A 25,224-nucleotide genomic window follows, 5' to 3' on the forward strand; every position below is an offset into this window, starting at 1 on the left:
TATATTTAATTTTTATTTAATTTTTTAATTTTTTAACATTAATTTATATTTGAGAGACAGAGAGAGACAAAACATGAGCAGGAGAGGGCAGAGACAGAGGGAGACACAGAATCTGAAGCAGGCTTCAGGCTCTGAGCTGCCAGCACAGAGCCCGATGTGGGGCTCGAACCCACAGACCGTGAGATTATGACCTGAGCCGAAGATGGATGCTCAACCAACTGAGCCACCCAGGCATCCCTGATTTTAATTTTAAAAAGATAAACTGAAAAAATGTATAAGTTGGCAAAGATCATTCTCTATTTCAGATTTCCATGTGATTTTTGGTGCATATTAGTAATTTAGCATATTATAGAATGTGGGCTAGTTTTAATAAAATTACTTGTATCTTTCATACTCATCACAAAATTTCTTGCTTTTCCATGCTTGTATAACAATCCTATTTGATCTTACATGGATATGTGAAATTAACTTGCTCCCTAGAACAAAGCAGCATTTTTACTCATAAGATGAATCTTGGAGATTTAAAAAACTGCTTATCACTATATATTATTCATATTCCATTAAATGTTTTCCTAGTAAATCACATAAATTAGACTGACTATTGGACAGATGGGCAGAACCACATGCAGCCAGTATTAGGCAGTTGGTGAGCATGAGATGCCAGAAAGAAGATTAGGAATATCAAGGCAGGAAGCTTCTGATTGCTTTTGAAAAAGAGGAGCCTTTTGCTCCTGACTCACCACTACATGTTTTCCTTTCAAAGTAAAGCCTTCCAAAACAACTTTCCACACTTTCTATCTAAACACACACTCAATGTTTTCTCATGGTAATTGATATATAAATAATAAAACGGAATGTTTAGGCAGATGGATAAAGGAATTATCCCTTCCCTCTGCCTTTTAGGCAAGGATGACAGCTATGAAATGTATGTTTCCTCTGCAAGGAGTGTGACAGTGTTCAGCCACGAGAAGATGAGAGGGAGAGAAAGGCTGCATATGGAGGAATAGCATGTCATTTGTCACTGCCTGGATTCATCAGCCGTGTGGAACTCCGGGAGGCACTGGCTGAGATACCAGGCTCCTTTATTTATTTCTTCCAGAATATTTCAGCAATACAGATTTCATTAAGAGCAGAGGAAAACATTAAAAACTAGTTAGCCTTAGTAATGGGGAGCAGCCATCTCAGAATATTGATCAAGAGTCAAAAAGAAGGCTTTTTGTAACTTATTTCATCCATAGGTTACACTGATTTATCTAGAAAATTTAATTTTAGGATGTATCTTTGGATACAACAAATGAAGATTCATCCAAAACTGCAGATAAATTCTGCCTACTATAATGTTTGATCTGGTAGAAACCATTTGAGTTTAACAAGCCCCCCTCTTTAAGAGGGATCAGTTGATATGGAGGAATCCTACATTATAACAAAATCCTACATTATAACAAAATCCTACAACAAAATTATGTTAAGGGCCACTAGCTTCATATCCAATGCTGATTTTGCATATATTTGCTCTTTCTTAATCCAAAATATATCTCTCATATCTAGATGTTAGTGAAAATTGTGTGAGCAAGACAGCTTGAGGGCCACACTCTTTTTCTACTTCCTATCCTCAGATCCCTTCTAATTGATAGAGTAAAATTTGATGAGCTGGAGAGCAGACCACTGTGGCCTTTCCATACTGCCTCACAAAGGTAGAATTAATGGCCACAGTGATGCTGATCATCCTCACTTTTTATGTTCAGATAAATTTGGATATTTGCTTGGAGTTAATACTTTCTACCACATTACAATTGGGGGGAAATTGGTTATATAAATCAGCATGCCAAATTTTGTTTCATTTATCCATTTTATTTTGAGTGGTATTAATTCAGCCCTAACTTTTCACTTAGTTATTCTCTACCCAGACTTTGAACCCACATCAACCAAACATATAGAAATAAATGGCTTTTGCCATCATCATGGTTAATTCTTTTATTTTTATCTTTTGGTTAATTCTTTTAAAATTAATGCTTAAAATTTGATAAAATATGCTTTAAAATTTGCATTTATTGAATGTTTTTCATGAACTCTTTTTTCTTTTCCTTTGAATACATGTTGAATTGATTTTCATCTTCCTTTTTTTGTTTTCCAATTTATATTTCTAATTTTTTAAAATTTTTAATGCTTTTAAATTACAATTCTTGTATAGTTAACATACAGTGTTATATTACTTTTAGGTGTACAATATAGTGATTTAAAAATTCCATATATCACCCAGTATTCATCATGACAGATATCTTCCTTAATTTCCATCACCTGTTTCACCCATCTCCCCACCCACCTCCCCCCGAATAACCATTAGTTTGTTCTCTACAGTTAATAGTCTGTTTCTTGGTCTCTTTCATACTTTCTCTTTCTGTTTCTCTCTCTCTCTCTCTCTTTTGTCCCCTTTGCTCATTTGTTTTCTTAATTTCCATATATGAGTGAAATCATATGGTTTGCTTTTCTCTGACAGACTTATTTCACTTAGCATTATACTCTCTAGCTCCACCCATGTTTTTACAAATACCAAGCCTATTATTCTTTTTTGATGGTTGAATAATATTCCTGTGTGTGTGTGTGTGTGTGTGTGTGTAGAAAGAGAGAGAGAGAATCTTTTTTATACACTTATCAGTCAGTGGACATTTGGGCTGCTTCCATATCTTGGCTATTGTTAATAATGCTATAAATATAGCGGTGCATGTGTCCCTTTGAATTAGTGTTTTTGTATTCTTTGACTAAATACCCAGCAATGCAATTACTGGATCATAAGGTAGTTCTATTTTTAACTTTTTGAGGAGTATCCATACTGTTTTCCACAGTGGCTGTACCAGTTTGTATTCCCACCAACAGTGCATAAATGTTCTTTTACTTCATATCTTCACCAACACTTGTTTCTTCTGTTGTTGATTTTAGCCATTCTGACAGGTATGAAGTGATATCTCATTACACTTTTGATTTGCATTTCCCGATGATAAGTGGTGTTAAGCATCTTTCCATGTATGTTGGCCATCTGGATGTCTTTGGAGAAATGTCTGTTCATGTCTTCTGCTTATGTTTTAATTGGATTATTTGGTTTTGGTCTGTTGAGGTGTATCAGTCCTTTGTATATTTTGGATATTAACCCTTTGTCAGATATGTCATTTGCAAACATCTTCTCCCATTCTATAGGTTGCCTTATAGTTTTGTTAATTGTTTCCTTTGTTGTGCAGAAACTTTTTATTTTGATAAAGTCCCAGTGGTTTACTTTTGATCATCAACTTACTTTTCATGTTAGTTTCTATTAACTTCTCTCTCAGTTCTAAATAGTCTTTACTTAATTTGTTTTCTACATGTCTCTTTTCAGACTATTGAAAGAAGATTTATTACTTTTTTTAGAATTATATCTGTTACTTTAGGGAATATATTTTTTAAAATTTTATTTGTTTATTTTGAGAGAAAGGGGAGAAAAGAGGTACAGAAAGAGACGGAGAGAGAATACCAACCAGGCTCCATATTGTTAGTGCAGACCCCAACACAGAGCTCAAGCTCACAAACCATGAGATCACGACCCAAGCTAAAATCAAGAGTCAGATGCTTAACCAACTGAGCCATCCAGGTGCCTCTGGAATGTGTTTTTAAAATATTTTAAATGTGATCACCGATTCATAAGCATTGAAGTTTTTCCTGTTAGAGATACACTGTTTTCTCTATACCTCACTGGAAGAGAAGTTGGCATGATACTGTTAAAATGTATTTAGCTGACATTAACTCTTCTAAGGTGCATTGTTTCTGGGAATACAGTTGTTTGGCTTCACTCAGGCACATTTAACACAAGCTGATAGAGTCAGTGCTTCTTTTCAGGACCTATTACTGCATAGACATTAAAACTTGGCAAACTTTCATCTTTCTATTTCAGAATCTTTATGTAATTTAAGTTAGACACACATTTATGTGTTTAGTTTTCTTTCTTTTTTAACATTGTATTTTGAATGAAGTTTGAGATGATCTTCTAAATAGCAACCAATAATGATTCTAAGAGCAAAATAACTTAAAAAGCAACCTTATAGCAAATATAGAACAGAAGTGAACCCCACCAAAATTATATGAAGTTTTTTTTTACATTAGCAGCTCCTTTCATATCTGATATTCAACAATATTCAATTTCTATATGGTGCCATAAACCATGGTAAATTTTAGGATACAAGAATGAATAAGAAATACTCTTAGATCTTAAGGGAAAAAGAACATAGTATCTCTGTGTAATAGTTAACCCTGACAAATCTCAGTAAAGTTAACGAATATTTTTCTCAAATCCATTTTCTCAAACAGAGAAAACGGATTTGAGACTCTAGACTCTAGACACTTAGTGCAGTGATTTTTTTTCCTCCTTATTACTTAGTTAATAACATATTAACTTCTGGGCAACCATGAAAATGAGACAGACAGATGCTAAATCTGCCACAAATTTATCCTGATATTCTATTTTGTCTTACTTCATACTGAAGGTCATGAAGAGAATGAGGTAGTTTTCATGTGTGTTTGTCTTTCTTTCTTACTTTCTTTCATTGATAGAAGGAAAACAAAATTAAACAGCAATATGAACAGAGACAATGTCTGGAACTGGTTCTTGGGTAATTAGGAGTCCTACACTTAAGAATCTCCATGTAAGGATGCCTGAGTGGCTCGGTCTGTTGAGCATCAACTTTGGCTTGGGTTGTGATCTCATGGTTTGGGTTTGAGCCCCACTTTGGGGTCTCTGTCATCAGTGTGGAGCCTGCTTCAGATCCTTTGTCCCCTCCCTTTCTGCACTTTCTCACTGGTTCTCAAAAAAAAAAAAAATCTCCATGTAAAGATCCTATACTTACCTACTATCAATAAGCTATGAAGTAATCTATTGTGTGTAGTACAGTTTGAATTCTAGAAAATTGAGTTCTAGAAATGGTCCCTGCATTTAAGGATATATAATGTAGCTTTTTCCAAATTTCCATGAAAGTAGAATTATACTAACTTCATTAGCTTTGTTATCATGAACAAATTGCTTCACTATTCAGTCACATTCTCTATAAGAAATGAGAATAAGAAAACTCACATCTCAGAGATACGATAGACTGTACATGAGATAAATGTGGGCCCAGAAACTGGCACAAGAAAGCTTAATAAACTATAGTCTTCAATGATTCTTTATTTGTATTCCAATGGAAACTTGTTGTACCATGCTTACAGCAGTGATCGATTGTAATGTGGTTAGTTGAGTGCTTTCTTGCCAAATTGTGAGCTCTTTGGGGGTAAGGGCCAGCACAGATATGACCTTGTATTTTACATAGTGTTTTATGATTTTCAGATTGTTTGCATATTATCAAATACACAGCATAGTTAAGTGCATATTGTTGTTATTACAGTAGTTTCTTGGTGAGATGGGCAGCATGAAAGAATATATTTTTCATTTTACAAATGCATTGTTGAGGTTGAATGGAGTCAGGTGAACCAAAGTCACATACTTGTGAGTGCCTTGAGAGGAAGAAACTAAAACCACTGACTCTAAGTTCAGTATTCTACTATCCCATCGAGACCATCATATATCCCAAGAATGTTTCCAACGTTGTATGACATGATTCTCAGCTATATATTTGTATACATCAGAAAAAAATAGTGTCCTGCTACTCAAAATTGCTAACAATTAGCAGGTCCTGATGGTCAATACTGTTTAAATCATTACCAAATGAAACATTGATATCAATGCAAGGAAGGACAAAGAAAGGTTTATATCCTGTATATGTCACAAATCGACTTTCTTCAATCTCTTGGTAGTTAAACTGTTAGAAAATTCTTTATATTTAGCACACAACTTTTTTATAATTTCAACACATTTTCTCATCACTGTAATTAAAAAGCAGAACTTTGGTTGTCGGATCTTTTCTTGGCTACTTGCCTGTTCATTTCAAGCAGTAAAGCCTACTACACACCTACTGGAATGACTAAAACCAAAACACTTGCACCTCCTAATACTGGTGAGGATGTGAAGCAATAGGAACTCTAATTCACTCCTGGGGGGAATGCAAAATGGCACAGACACTGAGGAGGTCACTGTGGCTTCTTACAAAACTAAACATACTCTTACCGTACAATCTATCAGATTCCTCAGTATTTACCCCCTAAGAGTTGAAAGTACATGCACATAAAAGCTTGCACATAGATGTTCCTAGAAGCTTTATACAGAATTGCCAAAACTTGGGGAAAACTAAGATGTCTGTCAGTTGACATATGGATAAACTGTGGTGTATTCAAACAATGGAATATTATTTGATGATAAAAAGAAATAAGCCATAGAGCCACAAAAACATGAAGGAAGCATAAATGCATATTTCTAAGTGAAATAAGCCAGTCTGACAAGCCTAAAGACTGTATGATTTTAACTGTATGACATTCTGCAAAAGGTAAAAGCATGGAAAGCATTAAAAAGACCAGTTGTTGCCAGAGGTTTCGGGGAAGGACAGAGGGAGAATTGTGGAGCACATAGCTTGTTTAGGGCAGTGAAGCTATTCCTTTTGATACTTTAATGGTGGGTGCAGGACACACAATTGTAGAATTCACAGAAGGATATGCATAAAGTGTGAACCCTAAGATACATGATGAACGTTAGTTACAATAATGTATCAATATTGGTTCATCAGTTTTAATGAATGTATATATTAATGTAATATGTCAATAACAGGAAAAATTGGGGGAATGAGGAAAATGTATTTATCAAAATTCTCTGTATTTTCTATAAACCTAAAACTTCCCTAAAAAATAAATCAATTTAAAACATTGTAAAGCCAGATAAGCAACAGTACCAATATGGTAGAAGCCTTATTTTACATTATTTCACCTGTGCAATATGTATAGTTATGCTTCACTTTGGTAAGACTCAACACACAAATGTCTGAATTTAAGGTTTATGAGGAAACTATTTGAATTCCAAAATAAGCCTTAATGTTCTCCTAAAGTAAGACAAATAGAGCAGTTAATGTTTCATTTATTCACAGAAGATTGATGCACATAAGATATGCCAGGAATGCAGTTAGAAACTGGGAGGTATTATACTGACAGATCCCACACAGAACTGTGAGGCACCATGTGGTATTTTTTTTTTCCTTCCTCCTTCAAATTTCATTTAGCCACACATTCAACTAATACTTACTGTGGGCTTGGGATCTGGCCCCTTGCCGAGTACTGAAAATACTCTCTTTGCCATCGGGGTGATAATGTACAAATACCACCTTTATCTACAATCTTACTTTGGTTTTTGTTTGTTTCCTTATTTTTGTTTTGTTCTGTTTTGTTTGCACCTCAGGAGATTGTAAGTTCTTCTGAAGATAAAGTCTACATTTTAGTCACCTTTGTAACCTTCATAGTATCTAGTACAATGTCTTCAAAAACAGTAGGCTCCGAGAATTTGTTGACTCAGTGCAGAAGTGCATGACTAAATTAACAAACATCTCCATATACTTTCCTGCTTCTTATAAGATGTGACCATTAAAAAACTGAAACCATCTCATTTCTTCTTGGGAATAGTGCAGTTTTAGGGTTCTACCTGCTTGCTGCTATTCATTGTAAGTTTATTTTTTTCCTTTCTGTTAAAATTAAATTTTGGTTAGTGCAATATTGGTTTCAGGAGTAGAATTTAGTGACTTATCACTTACATACAACACCCAGTGCTCATCACAAGTGCCCTCCTTACTACCTTCACCCATCTAGCCGAGTCCCCTCCCCACCTCGCTTGGTCAACCTCATTGTAAGTTTAAATCTATTTCACATGGGAGTAATAAGAGCAAGAAAGAATTTTTAGTAACCTTTTGTATTCATAACCAGCTTTAATTGACTAAATCAAAGTGTGAGAGGTAATATTGGTGTCAATCAGTGATTATCACAAGGCTGTCTGCACAAAACATTGCCATGGTTGGAGCTAATATGGACAAAACACCTCAAGGACTGTTTGGTAATTTGCTTTTCTGTAAATATTTTGATACAAACCTACTCTGTATCAGTTATAATTCCTGCAGAAACAGATGGTACACACAAATTAGGTAATTTGTGGAGACTTTCATAAAGCGAGTAGTTATGAAGGGTTGGATAGAATTAGGATGTAGTGTAGTACTTCAGGAGAGTAACAGTACACATCATTATAACCACTAGGCCTAAATGAGGAGGGGCAGGAGAGGAGTTACAGGTTCTAAGGGATGGGAGGGGGAAGAGAATAGGTATATGTGCATGTGGAGGGAGAGAGAAACTGAGAGTGAGAGAGAGAGAAAGGGAGAGAATACATGAATAAGCAGAGATTGTTTGAAGATAGCTGCCTGACAGGAGCTGTGATATTTGGATGGACACAGATTGCTTACACTGACCTGGCAGGGAGTGGATATTTGGAAAACCAACAACCTGATCCTACTTTTCTCCTTCCATTTGTTCTTCTGTTGCTTCCATTGGCCAAGCACACATGGTAACCACTTTGATATAACCTTCTGGTTCTCAATGCTAGAAAGGGGACGCAGCAATTTTGTTCCTAGGGGACATTTTTGGTTGTTTCAACTCTGGAAGGAAGGAAGGAGATGCTAATGGCTTCCAGTGGGTTGAAGCCAGGCATTCTGCTAAACATCCTCCGACAACAAAGAAGTTTCTAATTCAAAATGTCAGTAGTGCCAAGGGTAAGAAACCCTGATGTAGTTCATACAAGTTATCTCCCCAGAGCACAGAGCAAGTGTAGAGGGGAGAGAGCTTCTAAGGAGGAGAAAGGAAGAAAGCAGCATATTTCACAAAAGAAACTAATAAAAATAGCAGACATGGGAAGAGAGAGGACTGAAAACATTGAAGTGTCAAATATATGACTGGTAGTCTTTCATGGAATTTATTAAAATTCATCCTTGAGCACATAATATTTAGCAAGCCAGGTTTGTCTTTAGAGAAATAGAAATTCTTGTGAGATTTATACAAGGATTGATTAATAAAGGGCACACACAATAGAATACGCTGAGTCATATTATGCAAATCATGGACAAGAACATAATAGAAGAAAGAATTTCATGAGGATGCGGGCAATCCTCTCTTCCTTTTATTTATGCATGCTGAAACTCTATGGTGTACATAGTACAACAGCCATGTAAAACAGTAAACTTGACATTTAGGCAGCTATATACGTTTGCACATATCAATATTCATGGTCTTTCTAGCTATCTGATATTTGATTCTTTTATTCATCTCCACTTTATTTCCTATAGCACTCTTCTACAAAAACTGTTTCTCATACTTTTATAATTTAAGGTGTATAGGTTCCTGATTCATTCTCTGAGTTTTGCTTTTTCCTCAGCAATGTCATATATTCTCATTACTGTTTATCTTTTTATACATTTCTAGAGGACTCTCTTTCTTAATAGACAGTCTCATATTTCTCTTTGTCTACTGCACATTTTACTTTAGATAACATATCATCACTTTGGTCTAAAGTCAGGCTTAATCTTTTTCCCAAACAAGGAGCCCCTCCATATCAGTTATCACCTAAGACACCAGTATTTTCTCTATAACCTATGGCATAAATTTTTGGTGTATTCACAATATCCTTCTCACACTTGGCCATAATATGATTCTAAGGATCTTATTTTTTCCATTCATTATTCCAATCTCTTTCCTGTCTCTTCTACTATGGTTTGGACAGGAATCTCATTAACTCATGCCTACATTAGTGCATAGGCTCTCAGTTCATCTGTCTGTGGCTTACCTGGTTCTCCCAGTAAATTTTTAACTACCATCTGCACTGCTTCATACATCATTTTCCATTCAAGCATATGCAAAAAATTGTCATCAGATCAATATTTTAGTGTTCACATTTTTTCTTACATTGTTATATTTTTTTGTCATCTTTTATATGTACATTTAAGAGTTGGCTAACATTTGAACATCCAAGAAATGTAGTATCTATCATATGAATTCTCTAATGCTATTTCATTCACCATCACCAGAACGTATCAGGCTTTCCTATGTTTATGTATATACTTAAAACTTTTTCTTAAATCACAAATATCTCAGGCACATGTTTTGGCCCAAGATCACAGAAATTCCTGCCATAAATTTTTATAGAATCTGTTGCCACACTACTCCTGTTCAACTAGCCAGAAATGGCTGTTCATATTAGTTATCTTTTCAGTACAACATTTTTTCCCTATCTTCATTGTAGTTACTTTAGTGTTGGACTGTGATTTTTTTCCTTTTAGTTTCTCTAATAGCTAGTACAATTTCTCACCTATAATAGGTGCTCAATAAGTGCTTCATGTGTATCTCTATGTCTGCACTGTCCAATATTGTAGGCACTAGACTTAAAATGTTATTAAGCCCTCAAAATGTAGCTAGCTTGAATTAAGATATGGTATAAAATACAAAAAGGATTTGAAAAAACTTACGTCAAAGAATATAAAATTTCCTAATAATTTTTATATAGATGACGTGGATATTTTGAATGTTACATTAAGTATAAAATTCAGCTGTTATTTGTTTGCTTTTCTCACGTGGCAACTAGAATGATTTAAATTATATAGGTGACTTACATAATAATTATATTGGATGGTGCTGTTCTAGGCAATAATGGGCATAAGTAGTTAATGTGCACCATAAGCATATGATCAGACAAAATATTTCATATTTTCATCATATTCCTTGATGGCACATTATTCTTAAACTTGATTCTTTTGTGGATGCATATAGTTAACAGTGGTAATGTGAGAGAGCAGGGTAATAGCAGGTTTCCGTCTTTTTGACTAACCTGTAAAGCTGTATGTGAGGACCCTAGGTATCTGAATACTTAAGTAATCTGTATTCACTTGAAGAATTCCAAGAATGTTTATGGACCTTCATAACGCTTTTAATTTTCTATCTCAGTGAGAATTTTTCTTGAACTGAGCATGTGATATTCAAACATATTCCTGTTTTCTGAGATTACCTTTTTCTATCACTGTGATTTCCAAGAACATTTAGGGTTGTGTACTGCATGTTGCACAGTTTGATCAATTGCACAATGTGTTACATGTGTTAAGATGCTCATTATTCTAATACTTCAAACCCTTGGGGTGTTTCCTTGAGGTTTTCTGTCTTTAACCTAAATATTTAATATTTTGATTAAAGATTATAGAATTTCTAAGTGGTTCAGCAAAAATAAGTGTCCTTCCTATGAGGAGTTATGCAGCGCAGTGGTTGAGAGCATTGGATCTAGAGTCAGAAAACCTGTGTAGCCTACCTACCTATGCAGAGTGACATACCTGCTGTAGTACTGTTTCTTCGTCTGTACAGTGATAATAACAACAATAAATTCCAGACTGTTGCTACAAAGATTAAATGAGATTTATGCATTTAGAATATATGTGATGCATAGTGAACCTTCAAAGAATGTTAGGTATTACTATTGGTATTTTAATCCTTTAAGAATCCTAGCTTCTTCTCTATCAATAAAGCTAAAGTTAATACTTCATATAAAACTTGTAAATAAACAATGAAGACTTACCAAGTACATTGTATATTTTCTATTTTCTGAACACTAATTTAGAATTTAATAGGAAAATATAATTTAACACTTGACCTTACGTTTCTTTACTTATTTTTAAAGTTTTAAAAAATGCTTATTTTTGAGATAGAGACAGCACAAGCAGGGGAAAGGAAAAGAGAGAGAGGGGACACACAGTGTCTGGAGCAGGCTCTAGGCTCTGAGCTGTCAGTACAGAGCCCGAGGCAGGGCTCAAACAAGTATTTGACCTAAAAGAATACCCATTCCTGATTTTTTGCTTAAGTTAGCAAAGTCAGCAAATAAGAAATAGAAGGGAACTCTGATAAAGGACAATCATCAAAAAAAAACCTAACATCATACTTAAACATGGAATACTAAACACTTTCTAAGATAGAAAATAAGGCAAGGAGGCTAACTCTCACCATTTCTACTTAACAGGAATATTAGGAATAACTATATGTCAATAAATTTGACAATGAGATAGTGGGTCCATACTGTGGGTTCTAAATATACAATAGGGCAGGAAAAGCAAATTAAAAGCATAAAAATTGGAACAGGAGAATGAAAAGTGTCTGCATTCACCAATGATCTGTTTGCATATGTAGACAATCCGAATAAATCAATAAAACAAGTGGTAAAAATTGTTCAAGGTTGTAAGACATAAATTACAAGATCAATATACAAAATCAATTGAATTTTGTATACTAGGAAAGACAATTCAGAGATGAATTTTTTAAAATATCATTTCCAATAGTGTCAAATAATACACTATTTCAGAGATAAATTTAACAAAAATATATAAAACTTCTATACTAAAAACCAAGACATTTCCATCTGAGTTTTTATAGACATTGACAAACTAAATTGATAATTTATAAAAAATACTCAAAGGACCTAGAGTAGCAAAAACAGGCTTAGAAGAACAAAGGATGGTATGGTATTAGAAAAGATCCATTAACAAATTTTAGGATGTACTCTAAAGCCACGAAACCAGGACAGTGTGGTATGAGAAGAATAGACAGTGGGGTGCCTGGGTGGCTCAGAAATTAAGCATTAGACTCTTGATTTCAGCTCAGGTCATGATCTTATGGGTGTGAATTTGAGCCTGGCACCAGGCTTTCCGCTGACAGTGCAGAGCCTGTCATCTATATGCCTTCTTTGGAAAATGTCTATTCAGGTCCTCTGATCATTTTTTTAATTGAATTATTTGATTTTTTGGTGTTGAGATACACAAATTCTTTCTATATTTTGAATATCAATCCCTTATTGGATATTTCATTTGTAGTTATCTTCTTTTGTTCCGTAGGTTGTCTTTTTGGTTGTTGATAGTTTCCATTGCTGTGCAAAAACTTTTTATTTTGGTGTAGCCTCAATAGTTCATTTTGCTTTGGTTTCCTTTGCCTGAAGAGGCATATCTCGAAATATATTGCAAATGCCAATGTCAAAGAAATTACTGCCTATGTATTCCTCTAGGAGTCCTATGGATTCAGGTCTCATATTTATGTTTTTAATCCATTTTGAGTTTATTTTGTGTGTGATGTAAAAAAATGGTCCAATTTCATTCTTTTGCTATGTATCTATTAATTTTTTAAAAGGTTTGTTTACTTATTTTTGAGAGAGAGAGCAGGCGAGGGGCAGGGTGAGAATAGACATTTTCCAAAGAAGACATACAGTTGACCAATAGAGAATCACTAAAATAAAAAGCACAAGAAATAAGTGTTTGTGAGGATGTGAAGAAAAATGAACCCTCGTGCACTGTTGGGCATAGTACAAATTGGTGTAACCATTGTGGATAACTGTATAAACATTTCTCAAAAAGTTAAAAATAGAATTACTATATGACCCAGTAATTCTACCACTGTGTATTTTCCCAAAGGAAACAAAAACACTAATTCAAAAAGATATATGCACTCCTATGTTTATTGCAGTGTTATTTATAGCAGCTAAGATATGCAAGCAATGGAGTGTCCATGGATAAGTGAATGGCTAGAGGACATAGTTGTCCTAAAAGTAGTTGCCTAATGATTATCCCAGAAGGAGGTACCTTATAAAGGACTAATGAATGAAACACACAACACTTANGAGGCTAGATTTTGTCCTAAGTTAAACTTCAAAAGATCTGTGAATAATACACGTTTTGAAAAGGGTACAGTATCTTCCCAGTATAAATTTTGGGTCCATAAAGGGATTATATTTATTTGTCCAGGGAAATGAAACCTTGAAGATTTATTAAGGGGTCTGGAGAAGTGAAATATGAAGGATCTCTTTGCTAGCTGAGATATTTGGCTTTCAGAACATGTGAGATGAGGTCGGGTTAATTACGCAGTGGTGCTTTCCTATCACTGGTCATAGGATGAATTGATCCTCTGCACGCTCAGCTTGCTCCCCTTCCCATAATCTGTTGTTTCCATTTTTTTCAACTCTTTCTCTCTCTTTACCTACTTCCTCTACTCACTGTCAGTCATAAAATCTGTGATTTTATTTTCTATATACAGAATTTCTGGAATTCACTTCAGGGCTTCAAAATCTCTTTGGTAGATGATTGCAGTTGTCTCAGCTCATTTTTGTTTTTCTCTCCCTGCTGCCATCCAAACTCATGTCTCATAACTTGGAGTTGTCCCTGCTTAACATGTAATTCAGCAGCTCTCCTTCAGGTTCAAGACAGGCTCCTAGATTTTGACTTAGGAGCCCCACTGTGTGCCAGCTCAGGCTTTTTCTCTTACCTCATCTCTTATCTCTGCTGCCCACATTTTCCCCTCCGCCTGTTTGGTGTTCCCTCAGCATGCTCTGCATATCTTTTCAGAGTTTTATGACTGATGATACATGGTAACTTTATTAAATGATAATTTCCAAACTATGACAAGGAACTTCCTGAAGGTTAGGATCAATCATATCGTTCTCATTCTTAAAAAGTCCTCAGCATTTTACCAAGTCCTTAAACAGAAAAGAGCCACAAATGAAATAAGTCAATTGTTATTTAGTGGGTTGTTTCTCTTCTGCTTTTCATTTTTTTAATAAAAGTAAAAGTTGTGATCTTTTCTATTATCTAAAATACATAAATTGAGTTTGACATAAATTTTAGGAAAACTAGAGATATTACTTCCTAAAAGTTTCCTTTCTATAAGCTTCCTAAATATTTTTCCACAAGATGCAAAATAATAGGGAAAAATTGAGTTTCAATATTAATCCATGAAGTGCTATTATGACAAATAAGGCTCAGGATCTATTTGAATTCTCACCACATTAGATTAGACTCTAATCTAGATTTTCCTGCTCTAATGTCGATTCGTTTCATTGGAATACTATACAAAGGCTTCCAAACTGGTATTTTTTTCCTCTGGTAGAGGCTGTATTTCCTTCTTTTGGAATATTGAAGAAGAGGACCTAATTTTTCCAGTTAATTCCTCCATATAAACTTGAGCTAATTTTAGTTGTCAGTCTTCTGTCCACAGAGAGCAAGGTTTACCCTGCCTTGTGGGCACGGGAGGCCGTGTCATGTGAAGTGAACAGCTGCTCTTTATCTCTGTCTGCTGATCAAGTAGCTCAGAGTCTTTCTTTAGCACTCTAATAGAAATAGGGATATTATGTCCATTGCATGACCTGGTAGCATTTTTAGCTATAATACTGTATTGCAGTTGTAATGGATGCGGTTCCATGAAAATATGCCTTATGTACTTTTTAACAGTCATTAAGTCCACGTTTAATAGATCAAGGAATCCCTGAATAACAATCCTGTAGTAAGCGAGGTCTAGATTGTAAGATGGTAGGAACTAAACAAGCTTTAAGTTTATTATGTCCAAAATAAATAGAGGAAAAGTTCATTAAAGTGCTCCTGAGCTTTTATTTCTTTCTTCACAATTTCTTCGTCTAGCCCAGTTAAAAATAATGCTACATTTTATGTAAAAAATACACAAAATATGTGTCTCTTGAGGATAAAAATATTGGAATCAGGATGATTTCTTCCCTCTCGCTCTCCAAAACACCCAGACTACTGACTTGGCTTGGCCTAAGTGTTGTCTTTACCTCCACCATTATGTGTCATTTCAGGTCTTCAAAAATTTTCAGATGGCTTGTAATAATAACTTTCTAATTGCTTTCTGTAACTATACACATTCCTGCTATACCAGCATAATATTGGTCTCACCCTATAACCTCAAGAAAAGAGCCTATCTTAACTGACTGAGAGACTTGGAACATGTTATATTGACTAGTAGTCTTTAGGACCTCTGAGGGGCCTTTGGGAATTATACAAAATACTCTGAGTGTGGTAGGGATGTGCAATTTGAGGAAAGTGTTCATTCCTGTTTCAGGTTTTAATAGGTTTAAATAACACTCAAAACATTAAGAACATTTACAATATGGAGAATTCAAACGTCTTTTCATCATCATCACCACTCAGCCATCATTCTTTATCCCTTTTTGAGTTCTGCAATAGAACTCTTAAGAAAACACACACAGAACCAGCTTTAAGTGGTAGGATAAAAGGCCCTCTAAAGTTCTTTTCTTATACACAACTAACATTAATCCCCCAAATATTTCTTCAGCTCCTGCTTTGTACCAATTGCTGTTCTAGGTGCTGGAGATACAGACATGAAACACACAAGATTCTGCTTTCATGGGACAATTTATAAATAAGTAAAGAAATAAATAATTTGGATAGGTGTAGGTGCTATAAAGAAAATAAAGCAGGGGTGCCTAGGTGGCTCAGTCAGTTAAGCATTCAACTTCAGCTCAGGTCATGATCTCACAGTTCACGGGTTTGAGCCCCATGTCAGGTTCTGTGCTGACAGCTCAGAGCCTGGAGCCTGCTTGGATTTTGTGTCTCCCTCTCTCTCTCTGCTCCTTCCTCCATTCATGCTCTTTCTTTCTCTCTCTCTCAAAAATAAATAAACATTTAATGTTTTTAAAAGGAAAGAAGGGTCTCCTGGGTGGCTTAGTCGGTTAAGCGTCCGACTTTCGCTTAGGTCATGAGCTCGCGGTTCGTGGGTTCGAGCCCCGCGTCGGGCTCTGTGCTGACTGCCAGCTCAGAGCCTGGAGCCTGTTTCAGTCTGTGACTCCCTCTCTCTCTGACCCTCCCCTGCTCACGCTGTCTCTCTCTCTCTCTCCTAGAAATAAATAAAAAAAACATTTAAAAAAATAAAAAATAAATATAAAAAAAATAAAAAAAAATAAAAGGAAAGAAAGCATGTTACTTATAATAATAATAATAATGCCATTTGTTTATACTATGTGCCAGGTACTGTGCTACAAGTATTTATAAATGTAACTTCAATTAATGCTCAAAACAATATCTTGCTATCAATCCTCAAAACAATATCTTGAAGTCAACTTCAGCTTATATATAAGAAAATTGAGGTTTAAAATCTTCCTCCTGGTAATATAGTTACTAAGTGACAGAACAAAAATCTTGGCTTTCATTCATTAACCCAAGTTGACTGAGAGCTTTTTATATGTCCAGCAGTGTTCTAAGATACTAAGTATAGTTAGGAACAGAATAAACAAAATGCAAACAAAAAATTAACACTTTTATGGTGGTTAGGAAAACATAAAACAAAGAAAATAAGTATAATATACATGATATTGGATTACAATAAGAGCTATGAATGGCCTTAACCTAGAAAGGCAAGAAAACATTCTCCCTTAAAGCCACAGTGGAATAATACTATGCCAAAATAGTTATATCACAGAGCTATAAAATGTAAATATAACAATACTTATGGAATTATTGTAAATGCTAAAGAAGAGAATGCATTTAAAGGTCTAAGGACAGTATTTGACATAAAGTATTGCATATTGTAATATCATCATTATCAAAATTTAGGGGCTAAAACACTTGGCCTACATGTAAGGAGATATAAGATTCTCTTGCCAAAGTCAAGGTTAGAATAGAGTATATCCTGGTAGATAACAGCTATCAAATAAGAAGAAACTGAACATTTGTTTGGGTTACATCTAATTTAAAAGGCAATAAGGAAGCCATTGTAGGATTTTGAGAGGAATATGCAGGCTAAAGGGTAGATTAGTCTCTGACTACATTATATATAAAGACATGAAGGAAATACAGTGAGACTAGACTGACACACAGTGTATACTTGTGACAGTCATGACCAGGAAATTAGTATGGGAATAAATAAGTTTCAGAATCAAACCAAGGATATTGTATTAACATGGGGGAATGTCCACAGAATGATTCTTTAGCCAGATGTTGGGCTGTTGTGAAGGAATTTTGGACATACTACATCACTGGGTTTCACCAGGGAGAAATTGAGCAAGATGGGTTTAATAACCCATGTCTACTACTAGCTTCTGGTGTAGGCAAGTCCCTTAAACTTGTATACCTTATTTCCATTTGTAAATATGAGAATGTATTACAGGATCTCTAAGGTTCTTTCCAGGGGTAAATTTGTATAACTTCCCATTGTCTCCACAGTGGAAATTTACTGTTACATAGCAAATATTCTAAATGTATGGAATGTGAGGAATAGTCATTTCAAAAATAATTTAAAAATAAGCATCCTAGAAATAAACACAGTGTCTTTATTTCCCTTCCAAAGTGTCCATGATACAAACCATGCAGAGGTAAAAAAATGTCGTGATGTTATTAGCACAAGTTGAAAATTTTGCTCTCCTGAAGCTAGAAAGCCCTTTTCATTTTTGAGTACTTTTCATTTTCCCAAATGAAACAATTCGGAAGGGTCAAGATCTATGTATGAGGATGGCCAGTTCAAAATTACTTGTTTGCAAGATATTTTTACCCATAAAAACCATTGGCATATAACATAGAAGCAAGCAATTTGATTGTAGGTATATTTACAAAACACTGGAAAATTATAATCAGCCTGATTTTGAAACAACCGTATATCATTACTTTTGATAGTGGTTAGGGTTAATAAAAGCATTTCACCAGGTGAAGTAATGATGATGGGGGAGGGTAGCAAGGGAAGGGAATTTGTATTCTGTTTTTCTTGCGGACAAAGAAACACATTCTTCATTTTTGTCACACTGCTAAATCACAGCTGTGCAGAATTATTAATGTATTCTTGTGAGACAAGCAAAAAGCCACCAAAGGAAATCAACACTTGTTCTCCTCACACTCAGAAAGCAAGATGAGAAACATATCTATCAGTGGCTTTTGTTTTGATCTGTGGAATAACTCCTCTTAAGAAAAACAAATTAATTCAATGACTATCTATTTAATCTTTGACCTTTATTTTATAAGAGATTTTTCCATATGACATGCAGAGCTGTCCAATTATGTCAGCTTGTCCCCTGAGATAGATGAGACAGGACTACAAATATTATATAGCACAAAATTTTTAACAGCAGTTATATACCAAAACACTACTTAAATTTTGTATAGTACAAATAGTACTCATTATATCAGAAAGCATTCTATAAATTAATGAACTAAAGCAGTTAGAAATATTGAATAGTAACTATTATTTTGAACTAGTTTGTGATGTTCCAATTGTCAATATTAAATTGATAACATGTGTGTGTGTGTGCGTGTGTGTGTGTGTGTGTGTATACATATACATACGCAGCAGAGGTGGTTTCCTAGAGGCCAGGATTCAGTTACCCACATAGGTTTTTGCTGAAATTGTCCTTCTGTCATCCCATTGTCTTTAGCCATTGCTTGTATGTCTTCTTCTACCATCATTTGTCACCAAAGACATAGTCCCCTTCCTGCCATCGATATGGAAATTTAGACAGCATTCACTACGTACCAAGAATGAGACCATGAGTCTTGCACAAGTTTGCTTATGAAGACTCAGTCCCTTACTGCAGCAGCCAGGAGCCCCTGCTCCCCTGCTTCAGGATTTCTTATCTTACTATTGAGAACTAGGAAAACTTACTGCTGAGAACTAAGATAACAAGTACAACTAGCAACTAGTAGAGAAACCTGGGTCTTGAGTATGGACCATTAGCATTTCTTGGTTAGATACATAGGACAGATAATACACTATTACAGTTTCATGACATAATGAATAAGACAAACTGTTAGGGACTTGCTTTGGGAACTAAAAAACATCCTTAATGTAATTTCTGTGGTGGAAATAAGGTCATTGTTTCAGCAAATGACTTACAAACACAGTTTTGGAGGAGACACATTTATAATTGAGGAGACAGTGCCCTAGGCAACAATGTTCTCTTTCTGTTACAATCATAAGTCATAATTAGTTTTTTTTATATACCCTCACATGTATTGGTTCTTTTTAGCCTAGTTTGGTTGCATTACTGCAGATATTACTTTTCTGTTAATTTATCAAAGCCCTCAGTAAAATATTATATGTTGTACATTAATCATGAGATTTTTAATAAGATTATTTAGCATAATGAATAGATGCTAAAATTATTACATAAAATCTAACTTATTGCATTAAATAAAATACTGCTAATCAGCCCTGTCTTTATTCGTTTGAGATAATTTTGGCATTTATTGTGAATATTCAAGGAAGAGAATATATTTTTAGTAGGAATCTTATATACCTCCTACACAGAAATGGAATATTTAGTGAAACAACCATGAGACAAAATGTTTCAGAATGTGTACAATACATTTCTTATAACTTCTTTTGTAACTGTATTTGCTTTTACTAGAAAAATCATGTTGGCTTGCATATATATGCTATAAGTAAGCAGTGTTTTAGTTTGTGATAAAAAAGATTACAATTTTAAGCACATAAATAAGGTCTTATTTGTAATCCAAGTTATGCTACTGGAAAATTGAAAAAAATGTTTCATGTTCTCATGTGGCCCTTGACTTTCTTAGTCTAGAAAGATATTTTAAAACCAAGGGACAAGAGAATAAATATTTTTATTTTAGTCTGAGTGAAAAATACAGTTTTGAGTGCTTGATCCTGCTATTTAGGAAGTAGCAAGATGCTGGTCATCAAAGATAATTAATTATAAGTCTCAGTAGCCAGCTCTGATTTCTCAGATATCTCAAGTATTCTTTTCAATTCAGGCAGAATTTTGAGAAAAATATAAATACTCATATTAGGTAGTCTCTGGAGGGATGTTTTTACAACTTCAAAAATGTTACTTGTTAAAATTTTCTTTCATGCATCACTATGTTAAAAATGAATTAATTCATTCATCTTCCTATGTTCCTCTTGGTTTTTCTTCCTTTTTTCATTTCCCTTTCCTCTTGCTGTGGAGACACACAAACATGAGTGCCTGATGTCTGAAAGGGTTGCCAAAGAGAGCTCAACTGCAGTGGGCCCAGAGTGAAAGAAGTGAGAAAGGGAAAGGAGAGGAGCCAAGATGGTTGGCAAAAGAGGCAGCCTGAGTGATTATAATATTTGTCACACTAGACAAATAATTGAACAAATGATAAGTGCATAATAATTTTAACCTACTCTGGCTTGGATGGTAGAGTTGTATCATTGTTGACTTACTGGATGTAGGAGTTGTATAGTATCAGTTGTATGATGTCTTTTTGTTTTGGGGAGATAGATATTGGAGTATTTAGGTTAATGCACTATTGTGCTGGGATATATATATATATATATATAGTTGTTGTGATATATATATATATACATATATATGTGTTGAGTTGATAAGTTCTTTATAGATTTTAGATACTAGACCTTTGTCTGATATGTCATTTACAAATATCTTCTCTCATTCCATCAGTTGTTTTTTAGTTTTGCTGATTGCTTCCTTGGCTGTGAAGAAGCTTTTTATCTTTATGAGGTCCCAGTAGTTCATTTTTGCTTTTGTTTCCCTTATCTAGAGAGACATTTCAAATAAGAAGTTGCTGTGGCCAAAGTCAAGGAGGTTGTTGCCTGTTTTCTCCTCTAGGATTTTTATGGTGTCATGCTTTATGTTTAGTTCTTTCATCCAGTTTGAGTTTATTTTTGTGTATCATGTAAGAAAGTGGTCCAGGTTCATTCTTTTGCATGTCGTTGTCCAGTTTTCTCAACACCATTTGCTGAAGAGACTTTTTTCCTTTGGATACTCTTTCTTGCTTTATCAAAGATTTGTTGGCCATACATTTGTGGGTCCATTTCTGGGTTCTCCATTCTGTTTCATTGATCTGTGTGTCTGTACCATGCTGTCTTGATGATTACAGCTTTGTAAGATAGCTTGAAGTCCGGAATTGTGATGCCTCCATCTTTGGTTTTCTTTTTCAACAAAAAGAAATCGGGGTTTTCTTTGGCTAATCGGGGTTTTTTTCTGATTCCCTGCAATTTTTAGAATCGCTTGTTCTAATTCTATGAAGAGTGCTGGTATGATTTTAATAGGGATTGAAATGAATATGTAGACTTTTTGGGGTAGTATCAACATTTTAACAATATTTGTTCTAATCCACGAGCATGATACTTTTCCTTTTTTGGTGTTTTCTTCAATTTATTTCATAAGCTTTCTATAGCTTTCAGTGTATAGATTTTTCCCTATTTGGTTAGATTTATTCCTAGGTATTTTATGGGTTTTGGTGGAAAAAACGTTTTTATACTGGAAAATAAATCTATAGTTATGTTGCATGCCATGTATACATAGAGATATACATATGCCTATGCATATATAGATACATATATATGTTTTGAGTGTTTTATATATGTATTTTAAGTTTTTAAAAATGAAATTGTTTTAAAGGAATTTTTTTAAAAAAACAAAACATACAGTGAATATTTATTGAACATCTGTACACTAAAAATCATGCTATCAATTTCTATAAAAATATTCAAAAACAATAAAAGTTTTATTTCTCATTCACATAAGTCCAGGGTCGATATGTTGGACTAGGGGGTAAGTTTCTTGAACAGCATGGAAAAACTGTTCCTATTTTACAGCCTCACCATCCTCTAGGAGGACCTATCTTGTTCCCAGTTTGAGATAGCATAAATTATTTCCTCTCTTCCTTCACTGGATATTGGACACAATTAATTCAAGACAGACTGGAAAGTGTAATATATAGCCACATGCCCTGACAAAGAAGGAAAAACAGATTGTACTGGACAGCTATCAATCTCTGATATAACCTATTATTAAGCATGTTTGTAGATAGATGCTGACTAGATGGAGATTTTTTTAGCTTCACCAAATATATGCTGAACACCTTTTCTTTGGTTGGAACTGAATTAAGTTTTGGGGATGTTGAAATTTTATAAACAGACATAGTCACTCTTTTCAATGAGCTCAGAAAGGATGAATATGTGAAAAATGATAATACCTATGTAGGCTTGTGTCACTTAAGTAAAATGAATCTTCATGAGTATAACTTTTAGCAGTAAGTTTTTATGAGATGGTTAAAAGTCATCTTTGAACGTTATTATGCAAAGGAGAAGATGATTTGGGTTTAGACATTAATAATTATAGTTAAAAACAGTTCTTAAATTTTTTAGTCTTACTTTTCTATGTTTAAACATATCTATACCTGCTAACATTCACAAGGTAGACACTGTGTTTTTATAATCATGACAAAAATACATGTTACTAATGCAAGTGCTACATTTTTTACAGCCAACTAAATCATGTTGACCTCTTTGGACTAAGTTGACTGTTAAGATTGATCTGGTTAAGTGTGCAGACATGGCCAAATGTGGAAAACCCAAGTGTGTTGCAAGTTTCCTTATTCATTCTTCCAAATGCTCCTTAAATTTTTATTAGAAGGTACTTTGAAGACCAGACACCCTCTTGGATGTATCATCACTTTTCTAACAAATCTTTATGCTATTCTCACTGAAATATTTTTAGACATTGCCCTACTGGGAGTTTTTTCAAGCAATTAATATACAGCTTTTGTACCATCTTGAACTTGGCTTCTTGGAAATAATTCACTCTTAGCAGAACCTCGAGCCAGAAGAGCATTGTAAGCTTCTATGGATGTTAGCTAACTCAGAACTTCCTTTCTTTTCTTCTTTTTAAAAATAGTTTGTCTTGAGGACAGGCCTTGTTTAGTAGGCAAAAAGTTTCTTTTATTTATTATCTTCTAGTTTCCTCTTTGTCATTTCTCTGATTTTCTTAAAGGAATCCAAAGTATTACTTTGGTAAGTAAAATTTATGAAGAGAAATCAGGTGAAGTATTGACTTCAGCTTATCTCTCACCTTTCTAATAAACTTAATTTTAAGATCCTTTTTAACTCACTTACTTTTGGTATGAATGAGAAGTTCTGTATTCAGTTTTTAGTTCATACCAGAGTATCATAATATACTGTGACTGTTTATAAAGACCTTAAAAATATATTTATTTCTTTTAGTTTTATTGACATATGATTGATAAACAAAAATTGTATGTAGATTATTCAGCACGATATTTAAGGTATATAATGTAATGATTTAATATACATATATATTGTGAAATGATTACTACAGTCAAATTAATTAGCACATTTAGCACCCCATATAGTTTCCATTTTCTTTTTTTGTGTGAGAATATGACTATACAATGCAATGTTAATACAATACTAGTAATACGGTATTATTAACTGTAGTCACCATGCTTTATAATTAGATCCCTGGAGGTTATTTATCTTATAACTGAAGATTGTACCCTTTGGCCAACATCTCCCCTATTCCACCAATCCCTAGCAACCACTTTTCTACTCTCTAGGTTCTATGAGTTCCATATTTTTAGATTCCATATATAAGTGATATCATACAGTGTTTGCCTTTCTCTAGCATATTTCACTTAGCATAGTCTTCCAGATTCATCCATATGTTCACAAATGGCAGGATTTCCTCCTTTCTCATGATTGAATAATATTCCATGACACATATGGATACACACACACACATACACACACACACACATTTTCTTTAATAATGGACACTTAGGTTTTACCTATATCTTGGCTGTGGTGAATAGTTCTACAATGAACATGGCTGTGTAAATATGTCTTCAAGATAATGTTTTTATTTCCTTTGGACATATACACAGAAGTGGGATTTCTGGATCATATGGCAGTTTTATTTTTAGGTTTTCTTTTTAGTAACTTCCATACTGTTTTCCATAGTGGGTATACCAATTTACATTCCTGTCAACCGTATACAAGAGTTCTTCATTTCTCCACATCTTTATCAACACTTGTAATCTCGTCTTTTTGATAACAGACAACCAACAGGTGTGAGGTGATACTTCATTGTGGTTTTGATTTTCCTTCTTCTGATAATTAGTGATGTTGAGTTGGTTTTTTTTTCATATACCTGAGCCATGTGTGTGTCATTTTTAGGGAAAAAATGTTTATTCAGATCTTTTGCCTTTTTATAATTGGGTTGTTTGCTTTTGTTCTTTGTTTTTGTTTTTTTGTTGTGATTTTTGTTGTTGAGTTGTAGAAGACTTTTGTATATTTTGTATATTAACCCCTTATTAGATACATAGTTTGCAAATATTTTGTCTCATGTTATAGGTTGCTTTTTCAATTTGTTGATTACTTACTTTTTGTATAGCAGCTTTTTATGTAGTCCCACTTGTTTAGTTTTGTTTTTGCTGCTTGTTTTGCTGCTTTTAGTATTATAGCCAAAGCATCATTGCCACGACCAATATCATGTAAATTTTTCCCTGTATTTTTTTTTTCTAGGAGTCTTACAGTTTCAAGTCTTATGTTTAAGTCTTTAATCTGTTTCAAGTTAATTAATTTGTGACTGTTATAGGATAGAGGTCCAGTTTCATTCTTTCACATGTGGATATCCACTTTTCCTAACACCCTTATTAAAGAGATGATCTTTTTGCCCTTGTGTATTCTTGGAGT

The 25,224-nt window shown here is 34.3% G+C and overlaps 1 protein-coding gene across 4 annotated transcripts in view; it reads left to right on the plus strand.

Annotated features, from left to right (window-relative positions):
- Nucleotides 1–25,224, plus strand: part of SNCA (synuclein alpha) — a 155,484-nt gene that overhangs the window by 35,935 nt on the left and 94,325 nt on the right. The window lies entirely within an intron of this gene.

Source organism: Crocuta crocuta, unplaced genomic scaffold (genome assembly GCF_008692635.1).
Source record: "Crocuta crocuta isolate KB4526 unplaced genomic scaffold, BGI_CrCroc_1.0 scaffold134, whole genome shotgun sequence".
Classification (NCBI taxonomy): Eukaryota; Metazoa; Chordata; class Mammalia; order Carnivora; family Hyaenidae; genus Crocuta; species Crocuta crocuta.